Genomic DNA, 26371 nt, shown 5'->3' on the forward strand with positions numbered 1-26371 from the left:
ATGGGACTATGGGCTATGTCCCCAAATCTGTTGATTTTCATTGGCTATTGATCAGCTGATACAATGCTCATACTGGGTGCAGTTGTCCCATGAGCTGATGGTTGGACATCACTGCTAAAGGGGGATGAACCATGTGGGCTATATCACTAGTAAAAATGATTATCAGCCAATCAGGAGAGTGTTTGCAGGTGTGTTACTGGTGCCTAATTTATTGCAACACTGAGATGTTTACTTGGTGGTGGGACCCATGGGGAAGGGTTTTCTCCCCAGATGAATGGAAAGGGTGACTCACAGCAAGGGCAGGCAGGGGTTAAGCGGTGTTTATTTGAATTGGGCACCTCTCTCTACGCCACACACATAGGAGAATCTGTGCTTAGACAAGAAACACCCTGTTAGTGCTGCACAGTCAGCTCCAAGTCTTCACATCCCAGCGTGCCAAACACAGTCAGGTTACATGCGGCCACCAGCGAGCACAGAAAACCCTGTCACCTTGTAACCCCTGAAACGATACACCGATAAATGTAATACGGGGGAAAATAACAAACATGTTAAAGGTGAAATAAACCTCACTTTAGTTTTTGATTGTTTAGATGCACAGAGCCTAACTTGTTTTTTGATCATAGAGAGTTCAGTGGTTTTCAGGTACTGCTAATCTCATTAGGAAGTGTGATATAAATAAACCTAATTTACAGGTGGTGAACTCCTGTCTGCGAACTAAAGGGCTTTGTTGGGATAAACCGCATTAGGCAGGTGTTTATCCTTCCGTTAATTATATTTATCTTTTACTTTTGATTTATTTTTACCTCTCAGTCCACCTGACATGGTATCTAACTTTTTTTCTTTTTGCTCATTCCCCTCTGAGGTCCAACATTAGGTCAGGGTCCTCCTTATAAAAAGGTAATAGTTATATGGAAACATTGCTGCTATTCAGCCATAGTATTGAAAAAAAGTGTTCACCCTAAGTAACCTGCGAGGTGGGATGGAGCCTTTACGCTAGGGCCTGACAAATCAGGTCTCAGACTGTAGAGAACACAGGCCTAGAATTGGCTTCTCCATTGCTGCCTTTCTGCTCTGCTTGTACCTGGAAACATTACCTCCTCTTGGATATAGCCAGATGTGGCAGATTACAGAGATAAAACAAGATTAAGCATTTTGCGCTGAAATCTGCCACATCTGCCTGCATCCAAGAGGAGGTAATGTACAAACACAGCATACAGAAAGGCAGCAGTGGAGGAGCAAATTCTCAGTGAATTTCGGACCTAGCCTTAGTAGCAGTGGGATAATAGTATCTGGGAAGGGACTATGGCTGTGGGATAGCAGGTATAGTAGGGAGAGATGGTGTCTATAGTAACAGTGGATAATAGTCTCTGGGAAGGGAGTGTGACTGTGGGATAGCAGGTATAGTAGGGAGAGATGGTGCCTATAGTAACAGTGGGATAATAGTCTCTGGGAAGGGAGTGTGACTGTGGGATAGCAGGTATAGTAGGGAGAGATGGTGTCTATAGTAACAGTGGGATAATAGTCTCTGGGAAGGGAGTGTGACTGTGGGATAGCAGGTATAGTAGGGAGAGATGGTGTCTATAGTAACAGTGGGATAATAGTCTCTGGGAAGGGAGTGTGACTGTGGGATAGCAGGTATAGTAGGGAGAGATGGTGTCTATAGTAACAGTGGATAATAGTCTCTGGGAAGGGAGTGTGACTGTGGGATAGCAGGTATAGTAGGGAGAGATGGTGTCTATAGTAACAGTGGATAATAGTCTCTGGGAAGTGAGTGTGACTGTGGGATAGCAGGTATAGTAGGGAGAGATGGTGTCTATAGTAACAGTGGATAATAGTCTCTGGGAAGTGAGTGTGACTGTGGGATAGCAGGTATAGTAGGGAGAGATGGTGTCTATAGTAACAGTGGGATAATAGTCTCTGGGAAGGGACTGTGACTGTGGGATAGCAGGTATAGTAGGGAGAGATGGTGCCTATAGTAACAGTGGATAATAGTCTCTGGGAAGGGAGTGTGACTGTGGGATAGCAGGTATAGTAGGGAGAGATGGTGCCTATAGTAACAGTGGATAATAGTCTCTGGGAAGGGAGTGTGACTGTGGGATAGCAGGTATAGTAGGGAGAGATGGTGTCTATAGTAACAGTGGATAATAGTCTCTGGGAAGGGAGTGTGACTGTGGGATAGCAGGTATAGTAGGGAGAGATGGTGCCTATAGTAACAGTGGATAATAGTCTCTGGGAAGGGAGTGTGACTGTGGGATAGCAGGTATAGTAGGGAGAGATGGTGCCTATAGTAACAGTGGGATAATAGTCTCTGGGAAGGGAGTGTGACTGTGGGATAGCAGGTATAGTAGGGAGAGATGGTGCCTATAGTAACAGTGGATAATAGTCTCTGGGAAGGGAGTGTGACTGTGGGATAGCAGGTATAGTAGGGAGAGATGGTGCCTATAGTAACAGTGGATAATAGTCTCTGGGAAGGGAGTGTGACTGTGGGATAGCAGGTATAGTAGGGAGAGATGGTGCCTATAGTAACAGTGGATAATAGTCTCTGGGAAGGGAGTGTGACTGTGGGATAGCAGGTATAGTAGGGAGAGATGGTGCCTATAGTAACAGTGGGATAGGGAAATCTCTGGGAAGGGAGTGTGACTGTGGGATAGCAGGTATAGTAGGGAGAGATGGTGCCTATAGTAACAGTGGGATAGGGAAATCTCTGGGAAGGGAGTGTCATTTCTTGTGCAGTGTGAGTCACAATTAGATGTGTATGTGAACACGTGCTCTCTCCAGTCTTTTGAAAAAAGTGCAGAAAGAGTATATTATATGTAAAGATGAAACATGCCATGGAGTGTTGGACATAAAAGCCAGTGAAAGTCCCTCCTGCACAAAGTACCTTTGTTATCCCCAGTCGGCAGAAACGTAGCGCAGGCAGTAGGATATTATCATGTTATGGAGGATTTTGCAGATATAACGCTGAAGGTCACAATGCTCCCATTTACATAAAAGCAGATAAGTTTATCGTATCTGTACTTAGCAAACATGCAATTAGACAGGGGCCTGTGCTGTACCTTATAGAGTAGGGACAGTAGAACTGGCAGTTTGTGGCAGTGATGTCAGGGTTCTATTGATGACTTCATATCAGACTCACCAGACTGTGGAAATAATGATGTCACATGTGAGGATGTCAGTCTGGGGTTTTTTCCCCCTGTCTTATATACATCCTGGTAACTGAGGGGCCCACAGGCTTTTATTTTGTTTTAATACGATTCTTTTTCTAGGAAAATAAACTGCCGGGGAAATTGCATGGAGGAATCAAACAGTCTCAGCTGGATGGATTTCCGTGTGTCTGTAAATGTGCAGTTTTTCTACATAGGCAGGGGTGGGGGGGGGGACTATCAGACAGACCTGAAACAGGGTTCCTTATATAAATATAGAATTCCCTCCCCTTTAAAGGGGCAGTTCAGCTTTAAGTTAACTTTAGTAAGAGGGGTCCAAACCAGGGCAAATTCCCTTCTTACACAACAGTGGACATAGTAGCACCTATTTGTGTTGCCCATAGAATTGCCACCTCTTCCCTTTAATACCGGCCACATAATAAATCCACGTCCTGCGTGGCTAATTAGCAATTCATTTAAATGCATGCAGCATTGCTGCACATAAATCAGTTGAGTCTGCAACATGCATCTAAATAATTTGCTAACTAGTCATGCCAGATGTGGATTTATTATGTGGACAGTATTAAAGGGGTGAGGTGGCAGATCTATTTGCCCAACCTGTAGTCCTTCAGTCCTTATGGCCCTTACACACATCCGTTTCTTCCTGCACCCTCATTCATGCGTACCACAAATTTTTTTTTTTTCAAAATGAATCAGTTAATAGTGCTACTCCAGTAGAATTCTGTACTGAAATCCATTTCTCAAAAGAGCAAACAGATTTTTGTATATTCAATTTTGAAATCTGACATGGGGATAGACATTTTGTCAATTTCCCAGCTGCCCCTGGTCATGTGACTTGTGCCGGCACTTTAGGAGAGAAATGCTTTCTGGCAGGCTGCTGTTTTTCCTTCTCAATGTAACTGAATGTGTCTCAGTGGGACATGGGTTTTTACTATTGAGTGCTGTTCTTAGATCTACCAGGCAGCTGTTATCTTGTGTTAGGGAGCTGTTATCTGGTTACCTTCCCATTGTTCTTTTGTTTGGCTGCTGGGGGTGGGGGGAAGGGAGGGGTGATATCACTCCAACTTGCAGTACAGCAGTAAAGAGTGACTAAAGTTTATCAGAGCCCAAGTCACATGACTTGGGGCAGCTGGGAAATTGACAATATGTCTAGCCCCATGTCAGATTTCAAATTTGAATATAAAAAAATCTGTTTGCTCTTTTGAAATGGATTTCAGTGCAGAATTCTGCTGGAGCAGCACTATTAACTGATTCATTTTGAAAAAATTTTTTTTTCCAATGACAGTATCCCTTTAAGGTATAACTGTCACCCCCTGGAACCAAAACTACCATCAGAGGGAACTGCAGTTCAGAGGCCCTGTGGAAGAGGGGCCACAAGAGACTGGTAACCTAAGGAGACAAACTAAAGCCTAAAAATGAGTATGACTAGAAATGCTGTATTCTACAGGTGGCCATACACATATAGATTTTGTAGTATGTGCTGGCCACATTGGGCTGATTAAATTGATTGGCCTTTGGCCCAATAAGTGGCACTTAATGGGTGCCAAGACCCATTAAAACGTTCTCATAGATATCTGGCTTATATCTGCTGGAGAAGTTAGAGAGGGCCCATGTTGTTCATATGTGCTTGCCATCTTGGATCTTGTTAGGCCATCTTGTGAGTGTCAGTGGCACTGCACATGCTCAGTCAGTGTGCTCTGGGCAGCTGTTGGGAAGCTTAGTGATCATTGGAATCATCAAGCAGAATATGAGGTTTATCTGTCATAGAAGCTGATACTACTACACTGATTATTACTCTCTGACTTCTGAGCCGCCATGTAATGTGAAGCTGATTTAATTACTACTCAGCTTTGTGTTTTGACTTTTATATTCTAAATATACATTATATGGTGAGTTCGTCCCTAATCTCAACTAAATGACAGCAGCCCAGACCATGTGCTATGAATCAGCAGAAGAAATGGGGAGCTACTGGGGCATCTTTGATGGAACAAAGGCTGTGGTGGCCTTGGGCTGGTACAAAAGCAAAAGAGGTATAGTTTTAAACTGAAGTTCCCCTTTAAGGAAGACTTTCTAAGTTTTTAGCTGAGAATTCTGCTCTTTGGTGTAAATAGTGTAATTGTGCTACCCCCCCCCCATTGGAGGAAAGGAAATGTAAGCCTGGTGGGTAAGGGGGGCAGCATTAATTCTGTCACCTCGGCGTCAAAAAGGCTGGAAGCACCCCCTGAATAATCTGCAATCTAATTAGTTTTAACATAATTGATGATTGAAATTATTTTAGATGAGGGTTAATGAGCTTTAGCTGCAAGCGCTGCTGTCACTGGGCTGTAGGTGCCAATTGCTGATATAATAAACAAATATCCTTATTACAGAGAGCTGGGGATGTTTTGTTTGTATTTGTTTATTGGATTGTGTAGAAGTCAAGTCACAATAATATAAACTAGCAACGAGTGCCCAATGTTATTGCACATCCCGGGGGGTAAATGCAGCTGTGGCAGGGGATATCTCATTGCTGGGGAAGGAGTAGGAATATGTTAAAAAGTTGAAGACAATGGGGTGCTCAGATCAATTCTTCTCTGCATGGTTGAGGGGAGCTGCCATGTTACTTACCTCAGTTGAGGCACTGGCCAGTATGACTGAATCACATTGCCCTGTAGAATAGTTTGTAGGCATCTCAACTAATGGAAATGCATGGTAATCTTATATTCCTTGCAGGTCTACATCTACGGAATTAAAGCTCATTGGTGAGTTTAGTGTTGGCCTCTGTCCCCGTGGGTACAGACCCCCCAGTGTCACATGAGATGGAGTGACTGCTAGGGTTTCATTGTTCATAGAAGGTCCTCCAGGAATCCGGACTGATACTCGCTAATTGTTCAAAAATGAGGAACCCTGAATTGATAGGACATCTACAAACATCTGATTAGGCCACTGTTGATCAGAGCTTTCTTTGGAGAGCTACAGACAGGGGTGACTCACCTTGGCCTCACACAAGGTCATCATCCCTTGCAGGTCTACATCAACAGGAATAGAGGCCAGTGCTGAGTATAGTGTTGGCCTCTGGCCCAGGGTCACATGAGATAAAGTGACTGCTAAGGTTTCAGCGTTCATAGAAGGCCCAACAGGGATACTAACTGATATCACAGTAATAATCCAAATATTTTTTGATAATGAGGGGTCCTAAACAGATATGGAGCCTATGAAAATCTGATCAGGCCACTGCTGACCACGGTTTTCTTTGGAGGGCTTCAGATAGGGGTGAGTAAACTGGGCCTGACACAGGGTCACCATAAGTAACCATAGGGCCATAGAGCAACCATCATCAGCCAAAGCCTGCTAGGAGATGCCATCAAATGTAATTTAAGGGCCACTGGCACCCAAGCATTGGGTTCCACACCTTGCACAGACTGATCCACTATGACTCACATATATTCTTTGTAGCCTATATAAATAAATGTTAATAATAATAATAAATAGCTGAGGGAGCTCAGCTGCACGACCTTAATGGGAAAGCCTTTCCCTGGCAAGATCCTCTCCTTGTTTTTAAATCTTTGGAGTTCTCAGGGTGTGAGGGAGAGGATTAATTGTGTATTGTCTCCATCATGATGGTGTAATCTTGTGTGTGCACAGGGGCAGGGGGGTTGGCACGGAACAAAGGAATCGTTGGGACGGTTTTGCAGTCTCTTAGTGCTGCCTGGGAGATGCTTTTCGTTAAAGCTTCTCTCTCTCCCCCCCCCAAGACAAAACTTGGCTCATAAAAATGTCAGTGCTGTGAGGTTGGAGCCTGATTCTCAGAGACCCTGAGAACATCCGTCCAAACACAATATAATCAACCAGCTCGGAATTAAAAACTCTTTTTCGCCACAACGCTTCCAATCTTTCATTGCCACAGGGGCCTGCCATGAATTGTCACTCAGTAGAATGTGGCCCCTCTGGCACAGGAAGGGTTGGCTCCTCAGCCTCAAGTCTTGGCACCTAAAGTGAATCCTCATGGGTCTTGTTGTTGTGTGTGTGGAAGATTTATTCCCCCCGTAGCAGTACATCAACCACATTTACCATAAGATACGGATGTAGCCCGGTAGGTAAAGGCACAATCCAAGGAAATAAGCTTGGCAGCCCTCTGGGAATTAGACATTTCAGCAATTGATTTTCCCTAGAACCCCCAGTATCTCCTGGCAGCTGACATAGGGGACTCCTTGGCCTTGAGCTGTTATATCTCTAGCTGTTGTTGAACTACAACTACCAGCATCCTAACCAAAGTAGTTGGGGGGGGTCCCATTTGCCTTGTACAAGTGATTTTATAGGATTGTTAAATGACACATAAGATCAGCTTCCAGCCTTTCTAGGGCAACATTTGGCCGGGGCCCTCCTTAGCCATAGTCATAATTCTGAGAACATCCAAGACAAGGCAAATACGTTTTCACCCCAAATCTTACTTTAATTGACCTTCAAGCTGGGCTTCCAAGAGTATCCAAGTAAGAAGATTCTTTCCCCCATATATCTCCTAATGGGCCTCCAATCTGTACCTTCTATTTTGAGTTCTTCGATATCACATGGGGCAGTTTCTCCATGACCAGCCTAGAGAAACTTCTAAAAACCATCCATGGTGCCAGTACAGGTGGAGAAACCATAATCACTCATAGGCCACTATGTATAGTGACTCCGTACCTCCACAGTTGGCAGCTTATTGGTCCCTGCCCAGCCAATATCTTCCCAAAAAGTGTCCAGATATATATGGGAAGAATAGAAAGTCCCACTGGATATGAACTGTATCAGCCTGGTCTTCTCTTCATAGGCAGGTCTTATGATCTGATGTGACATGATGTGGCCAAGCATATGGTTTAGTAGCCATATCTAACTCAACTTCGTTTCCCTTTACATTGCACATCGTTTTAAGGAAGGCATAAAAATGTTGTTCTTGGATGACAGTTTCCCTTTAATAATATTTTGAATGTGTTGTTAATATGAAATGCTGTTTTCTGTCCCCAAATAGCAGAAGGGATTGTGTTTGTTTGGAGAGAGAGGATTTCAGTGCAATAGCCCCAGGGCTCTCTCACTCAGAATATGTTTTGGGAATAAACAATGAGTGAAGAATTCAAATGCAAATGAAGGGAACTGGCCGGGCGCGTTAATTCATGAGCCATTCTTCTCTTCTAGATTGCATTAAAATAGACCCCATGAGGTAAGCCTGGGCAAGATGATGCATGTGGGATCGGCCTGCTCTTATTTTATTGTATCCAATGCACTCGTATGGGGAAACTGAGCTATTCATGCAAAATGGGGGTAAAATGTCTCGTTGCACTCTTGGACTGCCTGACTTGAAAAAGCAACGGTACGGACATAATGAGTCCTGTATACCAAGCTCCAAGCTTACCCCCATTAAGGGTGGAGTTCATTATATTGAGGGCGTATCTGGGAGGATCTGATTAAATCTCCTCCCACAAGTGTAATGGGAAGCACCTCCCCTGCAGTGGTGTAACTAGGGGAGACCAATGGCCCATGACACCATCACCCCCTCCAGTGACATTTCCACCCTTATAAAGCTGCCATAAGTTATCCATACTGCTAAAGGTGGCCATACACAATAGGATCCACTCAGGATCAGAATGGGCTGGCCGGACATTGGGAAAAACCCAGTGGGCCCCAGTGACCCAGACCATGACAGCTGGCAAGCGATAAGAAGAAGGTGTTGCGCAAGAAGAAGGGGGTGTTATAGCGACAGTGATTGGATAGAGACTGAAGTAGGGGGGCCAGGAGTATGTGGGGTCCCATAAGGTAAGCCCCAGTAGGCCCTGTCCCTCAAGTCCAACATTTGGAGAGGGTAACAAGCAAGCAGATCTTTTTCCTATTTAGCCACCTACATTCTGAGCCAATTCCATGATCCGATGATTTGGATTTTTGGCCAGGTATTGGGGAAGCAGTTGGGGAGGGCAGATAAGCTGCCGCCTTGGTCTACTAGCAGGGTGCCAATTAAAAAAATGCCCTTTGCATACCTGGGCACATCCCTGATCTGCCTTGAACAAACGCCATTATGCCAAAACCCCTCCAAACAAAACCCCACCACTCCCTTCAAGCCCTGGCCACAAAACACACATTTCCCTCTCTTGGAGCCACAGGGTTCCTGACTGGAGCACCCCCTAATGGCTGCCCTGCCCAGAGGTGCCATGTTATGCCCACAGCCAACTTAAAAGATAATGTATTTGTGCAGTGGGTTTTAGGGTAAGGGCACATGCTAAGATTCGGGTAGATTTAGTCGTCCGGCAACAAAGTGCATATTCCTCGGGCGACTAATCTCCCCAAAAAGCCTTCTAAAGCTAAAATCTAAATCGACGGTGGGATGGCACTCGGAGGGCTTAGTTTTCCTGAAGTTGACAAGGAAACGACTTTGGAAAACGAAGCACTCCGAGTGCCATCCCACCGCTAATTTACATTCTAGCCGTCGGGAAGGCTTTTCGGGGAGATTAGACGCCTGAAGAAGAGACGATTTGTTTTGTGGATAAAAAAAAAAAGCCTTGGGTTTGTATAACGATCTATAGGTGCCATGGGGGGGGGAGGTAGATCAAAAGATTTTTTTATCTCCCTGAAGACATAAACCACTTAGTCTCTTCTATGATCCAATTGGTAGATAATTAAAGAGACAGTGCCCATAACTGTCTCTTTGAAGATGGCATTCACCCTTATCATTAGTGAATAATCTGATTGCAAACAAGATGCATGAACTGCATAGACATGCAATGAGCTGTGTTAAAGGGACTTTGCACCGGCCAGTTATGTAGTTATAGAACAATACCTGCTTTGTCTTTTCTACCTGAGCCAAATTACTCCTACCATGCCTTTCTCTTAGGTGCTTCCCCCTTATTGCTTGGTAGAGCATTGCACTTATTTTCCTCTGGGGGTGCTCTTTCACTATGAGGTTGCCTCATGCGAGCAATTATGGCTGCTCATAGTCATTTGAACATCCACAAATGTGCAGATAATGTAGTTAAAAAGCAAATGGAAGGCTGCAGTTTGCTCCACCCCGATGCATGGAAAAAATAAACCCTATGTAGAAATACCTTTTTTTCCATGGGGAGGTGATTACCTCCAAGAGAGAATTGGGGGGTCCAAGAGCGCCGTCTTTTATCCTGAGACAGAAGTCTAGTCTGCCCTGAATCCTGCAACCCATGTGAGCTGCCAATAAAAACACTAAGATAAATGCCAATGATTTCATATACAGGTGTGTTTATATATTTGTAAGGTTTCTAGGGGGGGAGCAGAAAGGGAAAAAACCACTGCAGTAACAGTCCATATATGTGTGTGTGTATATATATATTTATAGAACCCCAATTGTAGATCCCTGGATTTTACATTTCCCCAGAATTGACACCATTATGACATGGTCCCCTGGTAAAACTTAAAATCGAAGTTCTATTGTATATACATGACTATTTATTATTTACTGGGCCTCCATCACTGGGGGGGGACAATTGTCCTGGGCTTGGTTGCGTTTGTTTAGGGGGGCCTGGCTGTGCTGCACTTCCAGGATTAGCCAGGCCCCCCTTGAGTCGCCGAAGTAGGAGCTGAAGCCGCCACCAAAGCAGGAGACGAGGTCACCACCAAAGTAGGAGCCGAAGCTGATGAAAAGAGCCTAAAAAGAAGAACTGAACACTATGTTTTTTAAAAAAAAAAACCCTGGGCAGCAATTCTTTTTAACTTTATGGGGGGACCCTGGCCACCAATGTTTTTTTTAAAAAACTGTTATGGAGGACTGGTCACCAATGTTTTTTTTTTTAACCTTGAAGTGGGGCCCTGGCCACTGGGGCGTGGACTACAGTTGCCACATTTCTGTTTGCCCATCTCCGGGCAGGGTGGGTGATATCAGGGGGGGGCAGGTGATGTAGGAGGCGGAACAGACACCATAGGGGCGGGTCTGATGACATCAGGGGCGGGTCTTGTGACGTGCCAATCAGTGATCTGGACAGGCAGTTTTCACCCGAACAGCCCTTCCAAAAACCAGACTGTCCTGGTGAGAGTCCTAGCCTGGCCACCGCTTGTTTTTTTCAACTTATGGGGGGCCCTGTCATACAAATTCTGATGGCGGCCCTGATTATTTATATAGTGCTTGCTGGGAATTACAAACTGTACATTGCTTTGCCTACATGTGCCCATAAATACACTACAGGGCTCATGTACAAAAACAAGTGCAATGTGCTAGGTACACAAACATATTGTTTTTTCATCCATAATGCAATGTTTTTTTTCAGAATTGCAATGTGCATTTTTAATGCATTTTTGCCCCGGCTTCCCTATCCCTGCACCTTGCATGTAAATACTGGTTGATTGCGTTTTCCTTAACATGGTGCGTGGCTCAGCACAGCATGACTAAGGGCTCTTACACGCAGGCGTTTTTTCCTGCGCTCCCCTGCATTTCGCTTTCGCAGGGGAGCGCAGGAGTAGACACACTCAATTATTGTGAAGGGGTCTGTACTCACACCGACGCATGTAAGCACCAAATGCATGTGGGACACAGCATGTTGCATTTCACCTGCATTCAGCGCATACATGCGTCTGTGTGAGTACAGCACAAGAAAGATATTACTTTACATATATTTATAATTAGGTAGTAGAAGAATATTTTTCTCTTGTTTAAGGGCAATTTGGGGAGATTAGTCACACAGCGGCAAATCTCCTCTTCTTCAGCGACTAATCTCTCCGAACTGCCTGTCCTGCCTTCCCGCTGCCTAGAATGTAAATTGCCGACGGTTTGGCACTCGGAGCGCTTTGTTTTCCGAAGTTGCCCGAAGTTGTCTCATAAGGAAATTTCAGGTGACTTTGGAAAATGAAGCGCTCCGAGTGCCATCCCGCCGGCCATTTACATTCTATCCAGTGGAAGCAAGTTCAGGGAGATTAGTCGCCCCGAAGAGGAGATTTGTTGCCCCCTGGATCTGAGCGTGTGCCCTGAGTTGGCTCACCAAATTAACTTTTATTACGATGTTTTAGTGATGAGCAAATTTTTTTGCCAAGTTTTGCTGAAAAAATGACGCCCATTGACTCTAATGGGTGAAAAAAAAATTGTTGTGAAATTTGTTGCGTGTCAAAAAAAACGTTGTTGCCCATAGAATTCAATGCATTTTGGCAAACTATTGCAGTTTCGCAAATTTTTCATGAATCTAAATGGGTCATCACAAGATTGATATTCGGAGACAATCTGCAATTGGTTTTCATTTTTTCATTTGTGTTTTTTGAGATATTTGGCCTTTTATTCAAAAGCTCTCCAGTTCTGCAATTTCAGCAATCTGGTTGTTTGGGTCTGAATTACCCTAGCAACCATGCATTGATTTGAAAGAGAAAATGGAATATAATTTGGAGAGCCCCTGAATAGAAGGATCAGTAATAACAAGAACCAACAAGAATAAATTTGTAGCCTTACAGAGCATTTGTTTTTTTTATTAGATGGGGCCATTTGAAAGCTAGAAAGAATTAAAAGAAGGCAAATAATTAAAAAAGTAGTAAAAAAGTTGCTTAGAATTAGCCACTCCATAACATACTATATGTTAATTTAAGGGCAGAGACACACGCTCAGATTTGGGGAGATCAGTCGTCCAGCGACAAATCTCCTCTTTTTTGGGGCGACTAACAGGGCTGGATTTCCCTGCTCGCCGCCCAGAGGCCTCTGGGTCCTGGAGACCGCCGGGCGCACGTACATCCGCCCCCCCCGACACAAACGTGCGCACCGATGCGAGCCGGCGCATACACTTTAGCGCATACGCTTTAGCTGCCCCTAAAATTCCGCTGCTCTAGGCCTGGCCTGTGTGGCCTCGCCACAATTCCCCCGAACTGCGTCCCGCCGGCTAGAATGTAAATCACCAGCTGGGTGGCACATGGAGCGATTCATTTTCTGAAGTCGCCCGAAGTTTCCTCGTGAGAGAACTGCCTCCCGCCGGCTAGAATATAAATCTCCGGCGGGATGCCAATCAGTGACTTCGGAAAACGAAGTGCTCCGAGTGCCTTCCCGCCGGCGATTTACATTCTAGACGGCTGGAGGCAGTTCTCTCACGAGGAAACTTCGGGCGACTTCGGAAATCGAATCGCTCCGAGTGCCATCCAGCTGGCGATTTACGTTCTAGCCGGCAGGAGGCAGTTTGGGGAGATTAGTCACCACGAAGAAGAGCCAATTCATCGATGGGCGACTAAACCTCCCCGAATCTGAGCGTGTATCTCTGCCCTAAAGGTAAACCACCCCTTAAAAAGGCACACTGCTGATCCTATTGCCCTATGATGATATACGACTCCAGCAAGTATACAATATGACATCACTAAAATATGGTGACATCACGGATGCTCTCAAAATGTTCTTGCTGTAATGATGAAGAAAAGATAAATATTAGGAGAAGGAAAAAGGGAGAGAGAGAGCGCACATAGCATAGTAATTCCAATACAAACAAACCTTCCCTGTGTGCAGTGATGTAGCTGCTGCTGCTGCTGCCAGGGGACAGGCTGAGGAGAAGGAGTTGCAGCAGCAGAGACTGGCCCAGAGCATTGCAGAGAGGGAGGGATGAAGGCTCAGGTTCCAGACAGGGGGGAGTGACTCAGGGAGGAGGAAGGGGCTGGGAGTGAAGATGAGGAGTGAGGGGGAGGAAAAAGTCACACAGACTTTCCATTGCCCCAAACACACAGGATCTACACTGGTTGTACCTCTCTCACATCCACTTGGGGGAACTTTCCCTGCCCAACATATTCCTTACCTACATTTCCCTTTCCTACAAATCCCTTTGCTACAAATCCCTACTGGAAGCGCCTGGCTTGGTTGGACATCACTTACTGGGATTCCTCTGCACTGAAACCTTCTATGGGACCATCGGGGATTCTCGCACAGAACAGAAATCACTGAGAATTCTCTGACTCTTCTAAAATTCCCTTTTTGGAACCTCACCGGCTGCTGCTCATTTACCGGGGCCTCCTGGGTTGGCTGCTGCTGCCCCGGACTCACTGATTGAGGGATATTTACTTCTCATTGGCTTCAACGGGACTTGGGAATCTGTCCCCTGGGACGCACGGAGTCTCGCCCGGCACACGCCTCATGCTGGACTGAGGGGATCCGCTTACAGCGCACTCTCTCCAGGTAATGCCAAAAAGCTCACGACATTGTGTAACTCCAGGGGCTCCTCTGCTCACTAGAACAGAGACACAGACCCCCACACACAGGGGATAATCCTATGTCATGTCATTAATTCAGTTGCATTCTCCTTCTTGCTTCAGTGCGAGTATATCGCTGTGCGTAATTGAAAGCGCAGTGCGTTAAATCGGCACAAAAAGCGGCGCCTGGTGATTTTTTTTTATTGGAGATTTTGCCTTTATGAAGGGGCAATACCTGAAAATGTGCCCTGGTGTTATAGAAAATTAAGGCAGCCCCTAACTTCAAAACAGCTTTAAATTGGCCAATTATGATTTTTATATGAGCTGATCAGATTTTTGTTTTTGGACAAAACAAATTTGCTCAAATGGTATACATGAGTGAAAGAGTGGCACTCCAGTGCCTGAAATGGAATCACAATATGAATGTTCAAGAACAAGCTTGCTGGCTTATTTACTCCAATATGTGACCACTTAGAGGTGATGTATCATTGGAGTGTGTGGATGATATTTCATTTTAGCTCTGCAAAGCCATATAGTCCCTCCAGAAAAAATAGTGGTTCACCTTAAAGTTAACTTTTAGTATGTGATAAAATAACCATTTCTAAAGAACTTTTCAATTGGTCTTCATTTTTTTCTTCTTCAGACTCTTTCCAGCATTCAAATAGGGGTCGCTGACCCCATCTAAAAACCAAATGCTCGTTAAAAGCCCCCATACAAGTCGGCAGCTTATTTGCCCGTGTGTGGGGCCATCCGATGGGCTTCCCCGATCTATATCTTGATTGGGCAGGTTTAAAAATCCCGTAGGATCGCGGCCGCATTTATGCATCTATGTGGTCCTGCGATCTGACCACCCATGTCGGATCCACTATGATCCAATCGTTGGGCCCTAGGACTCTCGGATCAGCCTGATATCGTCCACTTCAATGTGGGCATATCGGGGAGAGACCCGCTCATTTGGCGACATCGCCGAACGAGCGAATCTCCCTGTGTATGGCCTCTTCTATTCATATTCCAGTCTCTTATTCAAATCAGTGCATGGTTGCTAGGATCATTTACACCCTAGCAACCAGATTGCTGATATTTCAAACTGAATAAAAAGCTAAAAAACTCAAAAAAAACCACAAATAATAACAAATGAAAACCAATGGCAAATTGTCTCAGAATATCACGTTCTACGTCATACTAGAATTAACTCAAAGGTGAACATCCCCTTCAATGATATATTTGAAAATAAGGCTGTTTGTGCAGAAGGAACAATGCTTATGTGTTTTAGGACATTTATAAAAAATACGGTCAAGGTGATCATAGTGATAATAAATGGTCAGTCTTGGGTTAGAAATGATGGTCAGCTGGTGGGCCTCCTACAAGCAAGCAGGGCACGTTGGCAGTTGTGGAGCAGCGTATGAAGGGCCACTGCGGCCTGTGTTATGGCTTGCAATAAAAGCATGCAGAGTCTCCAGTAGGGTTATGAAAGTAACGTATAAACACAGGCCTCCTGGTAATAACCAAACTGTCTAAATGCCATTCTCTTTATTATCTGATGCCGGAAACGCTGGAGGGCTGCAGGCTGACAAACTACAGAATGCAGAATGTGGATTTGCTTATTACAGATGTTATACCTGTGAGTACCCCTTGCAGAGTAGGGGGTGGGCGTGCGCCTCCTGATTGCTGCTAAGTGCTCGCTCAACAATAGCTCCTTTGTACAGATAGATGTCACAATGGGTATGAATGTCGGAACCTGCCGGGGACCGGTTGCTATGTGTATTTATATTGCACAAGCCACATTTACGCCTCCGCAGTGTGTGTGTGTATGGGGCTGTGGAGTTAAAGGCTCACTGAAATACACAATCCACTGCATTCCTTTGCCCCATGGTTGACGGTACAGATTTTTCCAGTTGAGGTGCTAAGAAGCTTGGGGGGCCCAGCACAAGGGGCTCGAACAGTCTGACTAGTGGTGTGTATATACGCTGGCTATGTCTGTGCAGTCTGCATGCGTATAGTAAAATATTTTTTAAATAAATTATCTTGTAAAGACTGTTCCTTTTGGAATGTCCTGGGGTCACAGGGAATACTGCACCTCCGTGTTCTTATATGAAGGATTCCTGCTGGAATATTGTTTTTTATATGTGCTCCTCCTTACATTGTCTGCCTTATACAGTAGCCCATTAATTGCATTCATTTGTCCTCCCCCCATTTACCACCAAAACTCAGCAACGACTTGGGGGGATGCGTCATACAGGTTAAACGAGCTGCAGATCAATTAATGACAGGTTTATAGTCTGCGCCGGGGAAGGGAGAAAGGGGCTAGGATTTTTGTTCACTTGGAGAGAGGCCTGTTGGGTGTTAAACACCAGCATAAACTGCTGCAAACCCATGGGTGCATTGGAAGCCCCTGAACAGAGCCCAACAAAAGGTTCTCATTTTGGCAAACTCCAGTTTTTCTTTATCGTTATAAAAATTCCTTTGTCCCACCGGCCATGAATTCCTGAGCCCAGTCTTCGTGGTATCTGGTGTTAATCAAGGAACTGGCTTGGAAGTGTGTGTTTGTAAAAATGGGGGATAAAATCCACTGATAACGTAAATGTTCCAGGGGCTGTTGTGCAAAAACTCAAGCTCTTCCCTCTGTTGTGAATGGGAGTTTGTGTTCGGCTGTAGAACTCTATTGTACCTTTGTTTTTAGGCTGGTTCTAAAACATAAACATTAGCCACTTTCCCATACTGGACGTGTTAAGAGTGAAAAAGTGCATTGCAAGGGCCCTCATTGAATGTACATTGTGTGCCGGAATCTGGGCAACGTTCAACGAGGGGAATCGGTGGCCAAGAGGGAGGTAGAATTCCTCGGCTTTATATTAGAGAGAGTGCGTCTCTTTGTACACATTTAATCGGGGTTGCGGTAAAGCTCCTAGATAAGTAGGGATTGAGCAAGGTCTCCCCTTCTGCAGAATCCCAATTAAAATGCAGATTAGGGCTATTTTCTGATTTTGGCCAAAGCTTTAGAAATAGAAGTGTATGATGGAGCACCGAGGGAGGAGGCCAGGACCTCCTTGGAAAGAAAATGAGAAATTCTAGATGGGAATTAAACACACACATAAGAGACAGTGGCAGCACTGGGCATTCCAGGGATTTAGCAGGTTTCAGGGGTGCAGGGGTTAAACCCTCTTACATTGAGCTCTTTGGAGTTGGCTGCATGGGGACAGAGAAAGTCAGACAAGGTTTTGTTTTGATAAAAGGGATGTGCTGACAATAGGAATAGGTGCTATAGAAAGTGACTTGTATAATAGAGATTATACCAAGTGTCCTTATTCAGAGGAGAACTCGACTGTTGCATGATGACTTAAATCATTGGTAAAAGCAGTGGCCCTTTAATTCCCCGCATTCTTTCCCAAAGAGGCGAAATTACGTTTTGTTTTGGGGATGGGAAAAAAAATGTCACTTTAAATTCTTCTGGATCTTCTCTTATGTGCCGACGCTTTGCAGGGAATACAGATATGAACATGTGTACTGGGAGTTTGGAGAGCTTTTTTTTTTCTTTTGAATGTTTAAAAAAAAAAAAAGAAGATTTTGTAGGTTTTACAGGAAAAACAGGATTGTCAGGTGAAATTTAGGAGGCCACTTTTTGGAATATGGTATTGCCTGTATTCCTGGCACAGTGTGGACATGTGTATCACCTTGTACTCAATGCTGGTGTTAGAATGGGCTACAGATGTCTGCAGGGATTCCAAGGAGGAGAAATTCTATCTGTGATTTAACTGAACTCTGAGCAAAGGGGGTTGCACTTGGAGGTAGGTTGAGTGTGTGGAAACTCAGTGACATACCATAAGTTTTTTAGTTCTTGAACACAATGTAGCAGCATTATTATATAGCTACTGGGAAGGCAGTGTGACTGTGGGATAGCAGGTATAGTAGGGAGAGATGGTGCCTATAGTAACAGTGGGATAATAGTCTCTGGGAAGGGAGTGTGACTGTGGGATAGCAGGTATAGTAGGGAGAGATGGTGTCTATAGTAACAGTGGGATAATAGTCTCTGGGAAGGGAGTGTGACTGTTGGCGCTAAAAGCTATAGTAGCGGAGAAAGATTGGTGCCTATTAGTCAAACAGTTGCATGATAATAGTCACTCGGGACAGGGAGTGTGACTGTCTGGATAGCAGGCCAAATACTAGTAGGGAGAGGACGCTGGTGCCTATTAGTAACAGTGGGATACATAGCTCTCTGGCGGCGCCAAGGCAACAAAACGTGCTGACTCGCTGGCGATCAAGCAAGGTATACTTAACGCGGAGAAGTATGGTGTCAAACTAACCTACCTCGTAACACAGTGCGAAACTAATGTCTTCGGGACAAGAGAAGCTGTGACTGCTGCAGATTATCGCAGGAACAACCCTATCAGAGAGGATAGACCTTGGTGCTACAAAGTCTAAACAGCTGGCACGATAAATTAGATCTCTGGGATAGGACAGTGTGGCACTTGGAGATAGCAAGGATTTATAGTAGGGAGAGCACTGCGTACTGGCTCCAAGCGTATTAGTACAGCTGGGAATCAACAGCTCTGGGAAGGGACCCTGTGGCTGTGGGATAGCAGGTATAGTAGGGAGAGATGGTGTCTATAGTAACAGTGGGATAATAGTCTCTGGGAAGGGAGTGTGACTGTGGGATAGCAGGTATAGTAGGGGAGAAGATGGTGCTATAGTAACAGTGGAGTAATAGTCTCTGGAAGGGAGTGTGACTGTGGGGATAGCAGGTATAGTAGGGAGAAGATGGTGCCTATAGTAAACAGTGGGATAATAGTCTCTGGAAGGGAGTGTGACTGTGGGATAGCAGGTATAGTAGGGGAGAGATGGTGTCTAATAGTAACAGTGGATAATAGTCTCTGGGAAGGGATTGTGACTGTGGGATAGCAGGTATAGTAGGGAGAGATGGTGGTCTATAGTAACAGTGGGAATAATAGTCTCTGGAAGGGAGTGTGACTGTTGGATAGCAGGTATAGTAGGGAGAGATGGTGCTATAGTAACAGTGGATAATAGTCTCTGGGAAGGGAGTGTGACTGTGGGATAGCAGGTATCGGTGCCCGTAAGTTAACAGTGAGCGATAATTACTATTAGTCTTCTGAGAAGGGACATGTGGCTGTGGAAGTGATACGCTACGGTATAGGTAGGGAGACGATGGGGCCCTATACTAGAACAGTGGATAATCAGTGTTACTCTGCGGAACGGGGACTGTGATCTGCTCGGGATAGCAGGCTATAGTAGGGAGAGATAATGTGCCTATTAGTACCAACAGGGATTAAATTAGTCTTGAAGGGAGTGTGTACTGGGGATAGCAGGTAGTAGTTAGGGAGAGATGTGTGCCTTATGGTAACAGTGGATAATAGTCTCTTGGAAGGGAGTGTGACTGGGGATAGCAGGCTTATAGTAGGGAACAGATGGTGTACACCCTCCACTAACAGCTGGATAATAGTCTCTGGAAAGGGTTTGACTGTGGGAAGCAGTATAGTAGGGCAGAGATAGTGCTCTATTAGTCCTCAGTAACCAGCTGGGATAATTAGTCTCTGCGGTAAGGGTTATTGTAAAACTCAGACTTTAATTATCTGTTATTTGTAATGAATGTGGCTCTTTAGTTGTTAACATTGTGCTTCCCTCACCATATGACAAGCTGCAGGGAGTTGTAGTAGAGAAATGCCTGTAGGGTAGACACATATCTTTCAAGCTTATCTAAAAGTCCAAGAACTATTTAGCCTTCAAGTCATTTGGAAATATATCCCAGGCAGATTTACATTCCTCTGTAGTTGTACTTGTTTCTCTGTAACTACCACCCTTCCCTTGAAGCTATAAGTGCTTTTAATGTGGGATTCGGCTTAACGCAGTCATTCCTCCACAACTGCATTCTCTTCAGTTCTTTAAGTCAGGCATGTCATCTGCTTATGTTCATTGCAGTAGGCTCACTGGGAATGCTGGGAGTTGCAGCCTGCCGACATACACCCCATGTCTAATTGGGAGACGCCTGTGCCCCATTTTTTGCTTGTACGGCTGCTTGTAAATAGCCCAAGCTTCAGTGACTTTACTAAATGGGCAAAGACATGCCGTGAGGGTCATTGAACAATAACAGGGGGAATCTCTCTGGCTGACCCCGATGGTCTTTTATTGTGCTAATCCCACAGTCCCCCTCACCAGTGCAGTCAGGAGAATAAACATCTTCCTTTGATCAAATCATAGCAGGGGCTTAATTTTATTTAATCACCCTCTTTATTCCGCCTCCCTTATTACCTGCTATGCCCGCTACAAGCCGCTCTGCATAATCCGCTCTCGTTTCCTCCCTCTGCCTGTTTTTGTTGCAGCTACAGGCTGCTGACGTCATTATCTGTCTGTCTGGCTTACATGATTGGATTTGCAGTGTTTTGTTTTTCCCTCTAATATACGGCACCTCCTGTGTAAGGGGCCACAGGCTACAAGCTGATTGTGTGAAGTGCGTTTTACGACTTGGCGGGGTTTACCATCGCTGATTTCGTTATACCATTTGACACCTATGGAAGGGTGCTGTTGCTGGGCCCCACAGCAAATTAATTTTAGGGCCCCCAACATATCCAGTGTTTGTCCTGTTTTACCAATATATGTTCAAATTGCTCATCAATGAGAGCCTCATGGGGCCCCCTGTACCTCCTGGGCCCCCCTGCAGCCGCAGGGTCTGCTTCCTCTGTAGTTACGCCCCTGCTGACTTGAGTACATACGGTCAGACTTTTAGGGCAGAGACACACGGTCAAATTTGGGGAGATTAATCGCCTGGCGACAAATCTCCTCTTCTTCAGGGTGACTAATCTCCCCCCGAAATGCCTCCCCTGCTTTCCCGCTGGCTAGAATGAAAATCGCCATTGGGACAGCAATCGGAGCAATTCGTTTTCCGGAGGTTCCTCGTGAGACAACTTTGGGCGACTTCTGAAAACGAAGCGCTCCGATTGCCATCCCGCTGCCGATTTTTATTCTAGCCAGTGGGAAGGCAGTGGAGGCAGTTCGGGGAGATTAGTCGCCCCGAAGAAGAGGAGATTTGTCGCCAGGCAACTAATCTCCCCAAATTTGACCGAGTAACTAATCTCCCCAAATCTGAATGTGGGTCTCTGCCCTTAAACAAGAGGTTGTTTGTGCTTTTCCTTTTCATATAAATCTCTTCCACAACAGGGTCGTTGGTCATTGGGGTTTTGGTCCTATTATGTCAGTCCAACTAATGTAAATTATAATTTATATTTGCTCCTTTAGACCAAGTTGGCTCCTTACCTGCCTATGTATGGACCCTCCCCAATAGATATCTGCCCAAAAATTGTCTAAATATTTGTCAGGCAGGTTTAAAAACCCCATCGGGCACATTGGTGCATTGATGTGGTTGTGTGTGGCTAGATTTTACATTTCATTTTAGGCAGCTTATTATACAGGTAATGGATCCGTTATCCGGAAACAAAGCTCTGAATTACAGAAAGGCCGTCTCCCATAGACTCAACTATAATGAAATAATCCACGTTTTTAAAAACGATTTCCTTTTTCTGTGTAATAATAAAACAGTCGCTTGTACTTGATCTAAACAAAGATATAATTAATCCTTATCGAAGGCAAAACCAGCCTATTGGATTTATTTAATGGTGACATAATTTTCTAGTAGACTTAAGGTATGAAGATCCAAATTACAGAAAGATCCCTTATCTGGAAAACACAAGTCCCAAGCATTCTGGATAACAAGTCCCATACCTGTACATGGTCTTTTGGAACTTGATTAGAAGCAGGTTACCCCCATCCTTTAAACTCCCTCCCGAATCTCTTCCTGTTAAAGCATTAGTTCAGAGACACAAGCTCAGATTCCGGGAGATTTAGTCGTCGGGGGTATATCACGTCGTCTTCTTCAGGGCTACTAATCTCCCCGAACTGCCTCCTGCCAGCTAGAATCGAAATCTCCGGTGGGATGGCACTCGGAGCGATTCGTTTTCCGAAGTCGCCCATGGTTCCTTGTAAGGCAACTTCGGGCGACTTGAGAAAACAAAGCGCACGATTGCCACCGCACCGGCGATTTTCGGTTCGGGGAGATTAGTCGCCCCAAGAAGAGTAGATTTGTCGCTGGCGACTAATCCCCCCAGAATCTGAGCGTGTGTCTCTGCCCTTAGGGTTAGTGCGTCGTATTTACATACACTGGGAAATGGTTTCCTGCACAGCAACCAATCAGCATTTAGCTTTGGTCGTTCTGAAGCAGCTAGAATCATGAAAGCTAAGCTCTAATTGGCTTCTATGTGTTTCAAACCTGAGGCAGACTGCAAACATCTGAAGAGTTTACAATCTAATTTTCCAATAGAGGTCTTTCCAAAGAGGCCAGTGAAAGTGACTGTAAATGCTCTAACGGGGATGGCTTTTATTATGTGCTAGGTGGCCAGTGTAATATCTCATTAGGGAAAGGAGGGGGGTGTGTGAAATCTCCATGTTCCTTTGTTTAGAATTCTTGGCAGAATTGAGGATTCTAAAGCCCCTCATTGCTTAACCCCCACCCAACTTAATCTTTGTCTTTGGGATGGAGATCAGAGCTCAAAGGCAAAGGGGAGGCTTTTCCAAAAGGCAGGAGTCACGGATGAGTGTGATGGATGGGTCAACATGAGGGAAAGGGCAATTATCACCCGGCTCTTTAGACCCCCCATGGAAAGTGAAAATAAAACAAACACAAACATAAAGTGATGATACTCAGGTGCTAAGCTCCTCACCTGCGATGCATAAACATCATTAGGCCATTGAATGAGGTTTTAATGTTATTTGCCAATGTAATTGCTGTTGAAAGTGCTATGTGTCTGGCTGTGTATAGTCTCTGCACTGCTGGTTCCGATTCCTGAAGCAATGTAGCCGATTAACGTCTAACTAGCTTCGGCCACATTCAGAGGTAGAACTAAAAACACTCCTTCAACTACGATTAACTTTACAAATAACTTGTAAAATGTTTCATGTATATTGGAACGTTGCTTTGAATGATGTTTGTGTCATTATGCAAAAATGAGCCCCCCTTTTAAAACAAAATTTTTTTTTTCTTTAAAGTGAAATGCCCCATTATATTCAGGAGCCAGAGTGGGACAGATGTGGGGGGAGAAACGGTACTTTTGAAGTTGGCTTAGGGATGTGTAACAGTAAGGGTCTGGCTACACGGGCAGATTCGGGGAGATTAGTCGCCAGGCGTCAAATCTCCTCTTCTTCGCCGCGACTAATCTCTCCGATCTGCCTTCCTCTGCCTTCCGCCAGCTAAAATGAAAACCCATAATTGTCTCACAAGGAAACTTCTGGCGACTTTGGAAAACGAAGCACTTTGTGTGCCTGCCCCCAGGCTATTTACATTTTAGCCGGCGGAAGGCAGATCATGGAGATTAGTCGCTGCGAAGAAGAGGAGATTTATCACCACCCTGAATCTGCCCAGACACTAATAGTCTCTTCCATCACAGACGGTTAGCAAGAAGAGGCAGCGAGGCCCATTTCGCTTCACGAAAAATTAGCGAAACTCGAATTTTGGCTCCAGCATCAAAATATTTTTGACGCCGGCGACAATTCCGCCGTCGGCGACAATTCCGACACCCATTAAAGTCAATGGGCGCCTAGAATTGGCGACGAATTTTCGCTGCAATTGCACAAATTTATTTTTAATTCCGGTGGCGAAATACAGAAATTCGCCGCAAATTCGCCCATCACTACCCATGTCTGCTGGAAATAAGAGCATGACATTTAACTCTAAGGGACTGTTAACCGATTTGCCTTGTTCCTTAATATATTTTATGAATCAAATACAAATGTAAAAGCTTAGCTGCCCAGAGCACACTGAGCATGTGCAGAGCCACTGACACTCAAACAATGGCCTAACCAGATCCAAGATGGGGAGCTCATTTGAAGGCCTGGATCCTGTTGTAGGACTGCTGGACCTCTGGGCCGGTACAATGTATAAAATACAAAAGGTGCAGACTGGCTTACCCTATGCAAGCAAGATGGCAGCTCCAAATTGGACGAAGAAGGGCTGTAATGAGCTCAACTTTCATAAAACACTGAGAATATTTTTTATAATCTGCTTTCTGGTGGGGCGGCGATGATCGAAAACATTTGGTCCGGATGAAAACCAAACAGAAATAATAACAATTTATTATAAAGGAACAGGCAACAATGGCTGCAGTGTCTCAAGCTCAGATGCATGGAGTGGGTGGCAGCGTTTACTTTTCATTTGGAGAGATTTCATTTTGTTTTATTTCCGGGCGTGATGGGTCCTGGCCAAAAGCGACTAGGTGGGGGTCCATTTTTATTTTTTATTAAAAGGACTTTTGTCCAAGCTGAAAGCTGTTGTTGCACCACCAGAACCCCTCCCCCCAACCACTGTTTTGGGCTAATGGCCCTGATGACATTTCATTTGGTGCTGAACAGTAATGCTGGAAGTCTCATCCGAATATAGGGAAACCTGGATTTTTTTAAGGACCCTAATTTTAAGTTTACCAGTATTTTACATTTTTTATTTGTGGTCCCACCAATTTATAATGCACTTCACTGGGTGCATTTCGCTGTTTTTACGGATTGTACATCAAAATATTTGTTCTGATGTTCCCAAAAACTGCCCCTTATACATTCCTGCACCAATCACTTATTTCAATCACTTGTGTGTGTGACTGACAGAGAGTCTTGCTCGTGCCCCCCATAGTGTAACATTAACCCTGCAATGTTTAACCCTTGTTATTAACCAGTAAATATTGTATCTCAAAGTAAAACAGACTCCTGTGCTTATATCCTTTCAGTACTTCAAGAAAAAGTTACTTTAACACATTTCCCGGATTTTACATTTTCCTGGATTCTACATAATTCTTTCCTGGTCCCTGAAAAAACGTAAAAGGGGGGATCTACTGTAGATCTATTCTCACCCGCGCTCTTGCTCTTTGAGCTGCCTGACACCCATGGGCAAGTTTCTTGGGGTAGTTACCCACTTATTTGCCCCTGTCTCTAAAGACAGCAGTTCATTGCACCAACTGGGATCCAAAAATCTATCCAGTGACGCATAAGGAAAGCTGCACCCCGCATTGTTTGCAGAATTGCCCCCTATAGCCTCCCCTGCATAGCCTACCCCAGATAGGGTTGCCATCTGACGGGTATTTTACTGGCCTGGCCGGTAAAAATGATGGTTGATCCCAATGTTATTAATAGGGAAAAAAGATAAATATATAGGTCGGTATTTTTTTTCGAGAAAAGGTGGCAACCTTAACCCCAGACCCCTTGCCACTGCCCTGCCTGCATGCTAAGGGTTACTCCATTCTCCAGGGTGGGGTGGTTATTGTCAGGCAGCAATATTAGAGTTGAGCAATTCTGTGACTTTATGGAGAGCACCCCGCTCAGATTCACACGCTCAGATTCGGGGAGATTAGTTGCCCAGCGACAAATCTCCACTTCTTCGGGGCGGCTACTCTCCCCGAACTGCCTCCCGTCGGCTAGAATGTAAATCGCCAATGGGATGGCAATCGATGCGCTTCGTTTCCCGAAGTTGCCTCACAAGGAAACTTTGGGCGACTTTGGAAAACGAAGCGCTCCGAGTGCCACCCCACCAACGATTTAGATTTTAGCTGCCAGGAGGCAGTTCGGCAATTTATCTCCGGGGCGACTGAATCTCCCCGAATCTGAGCGTGTGTCTCTGCCCTATATGTGGCTATTTTTTTTGGTGCAGTTTTGGAGGTATTTGGACGCATTCCCTGCCAGATCTCTTTGGCCTCGTTTCTCTCCCTAAGCCAAGTGATTCTGGCAAAGCCCAGAGTTTGCACAGTGCAGAGGCAGCGAGAGGGGGGGAGACAGGGTTTGTCGGTGGGACTGAGGGGCTCTGTGTGTTGTTCTGCTGTGAGTTCAGTCCCTGGGCCTGTGGGTCATTAATCACAGGCAGGTTGACAGGTACAGACTGTAGCTCTGGTCTGGGGCAGACATGGGCCTGGCATTTTAGGGGGGATGACAAGAAACAGAGCCGACTTTGGAAAGATCTTGCAGTTAGGCCTCTGCTCGGTGCAGTCAGTTGAATTACAGACTTCTCCTAGGAAGTTCATAAAATGTAGAAGTCAAAGAATGCGCTGGGAGGGAATTCGCAACAT

The 26371-nt window shown here is 45.0% G+C and overlaps 1 protein-coding gene across 4 annotated transcripts in view; it reads left to right on the top strand.

The window, feature by feature from the left end:
• The first annotated feature begins 13774 nt into the window (after nucleotides 1-13774).
• Nucleotides 13775-26371, top strand: part of fgfr2.S (fibroblast growth factor receptor 2 S homeolog) — an 83107-nt gene continuing 70510 nt past the window's right edge. For all 4 annotated transcript variants that reach the window (XM_018227341.2, XM_018227340.2, XM_018227343.2 and 1 more), the window contains exon 1: nucleotides 13775-14259. The gene's annotated coding sequence lies outside the window, so the exon portion shown is untranslated. The remainder of the gene's footprint in view (nucleotides 14260-26371) is intronic.

The sequence above is a fragment of the Xenopus laevis genome, chromosome 7S (assembly GCF_017654675.1).
Source record: "Xenopus laevis strain J_2021 chromosome 7S, Xenopus_laevis_v10.1, whole genome shotgun sequence".
Lineage (NCBI taxonomy): Eukaryota > Metazoa > Chordata > Amphibia > Anura > Pipidae > Xenopus > Xenopus laevis.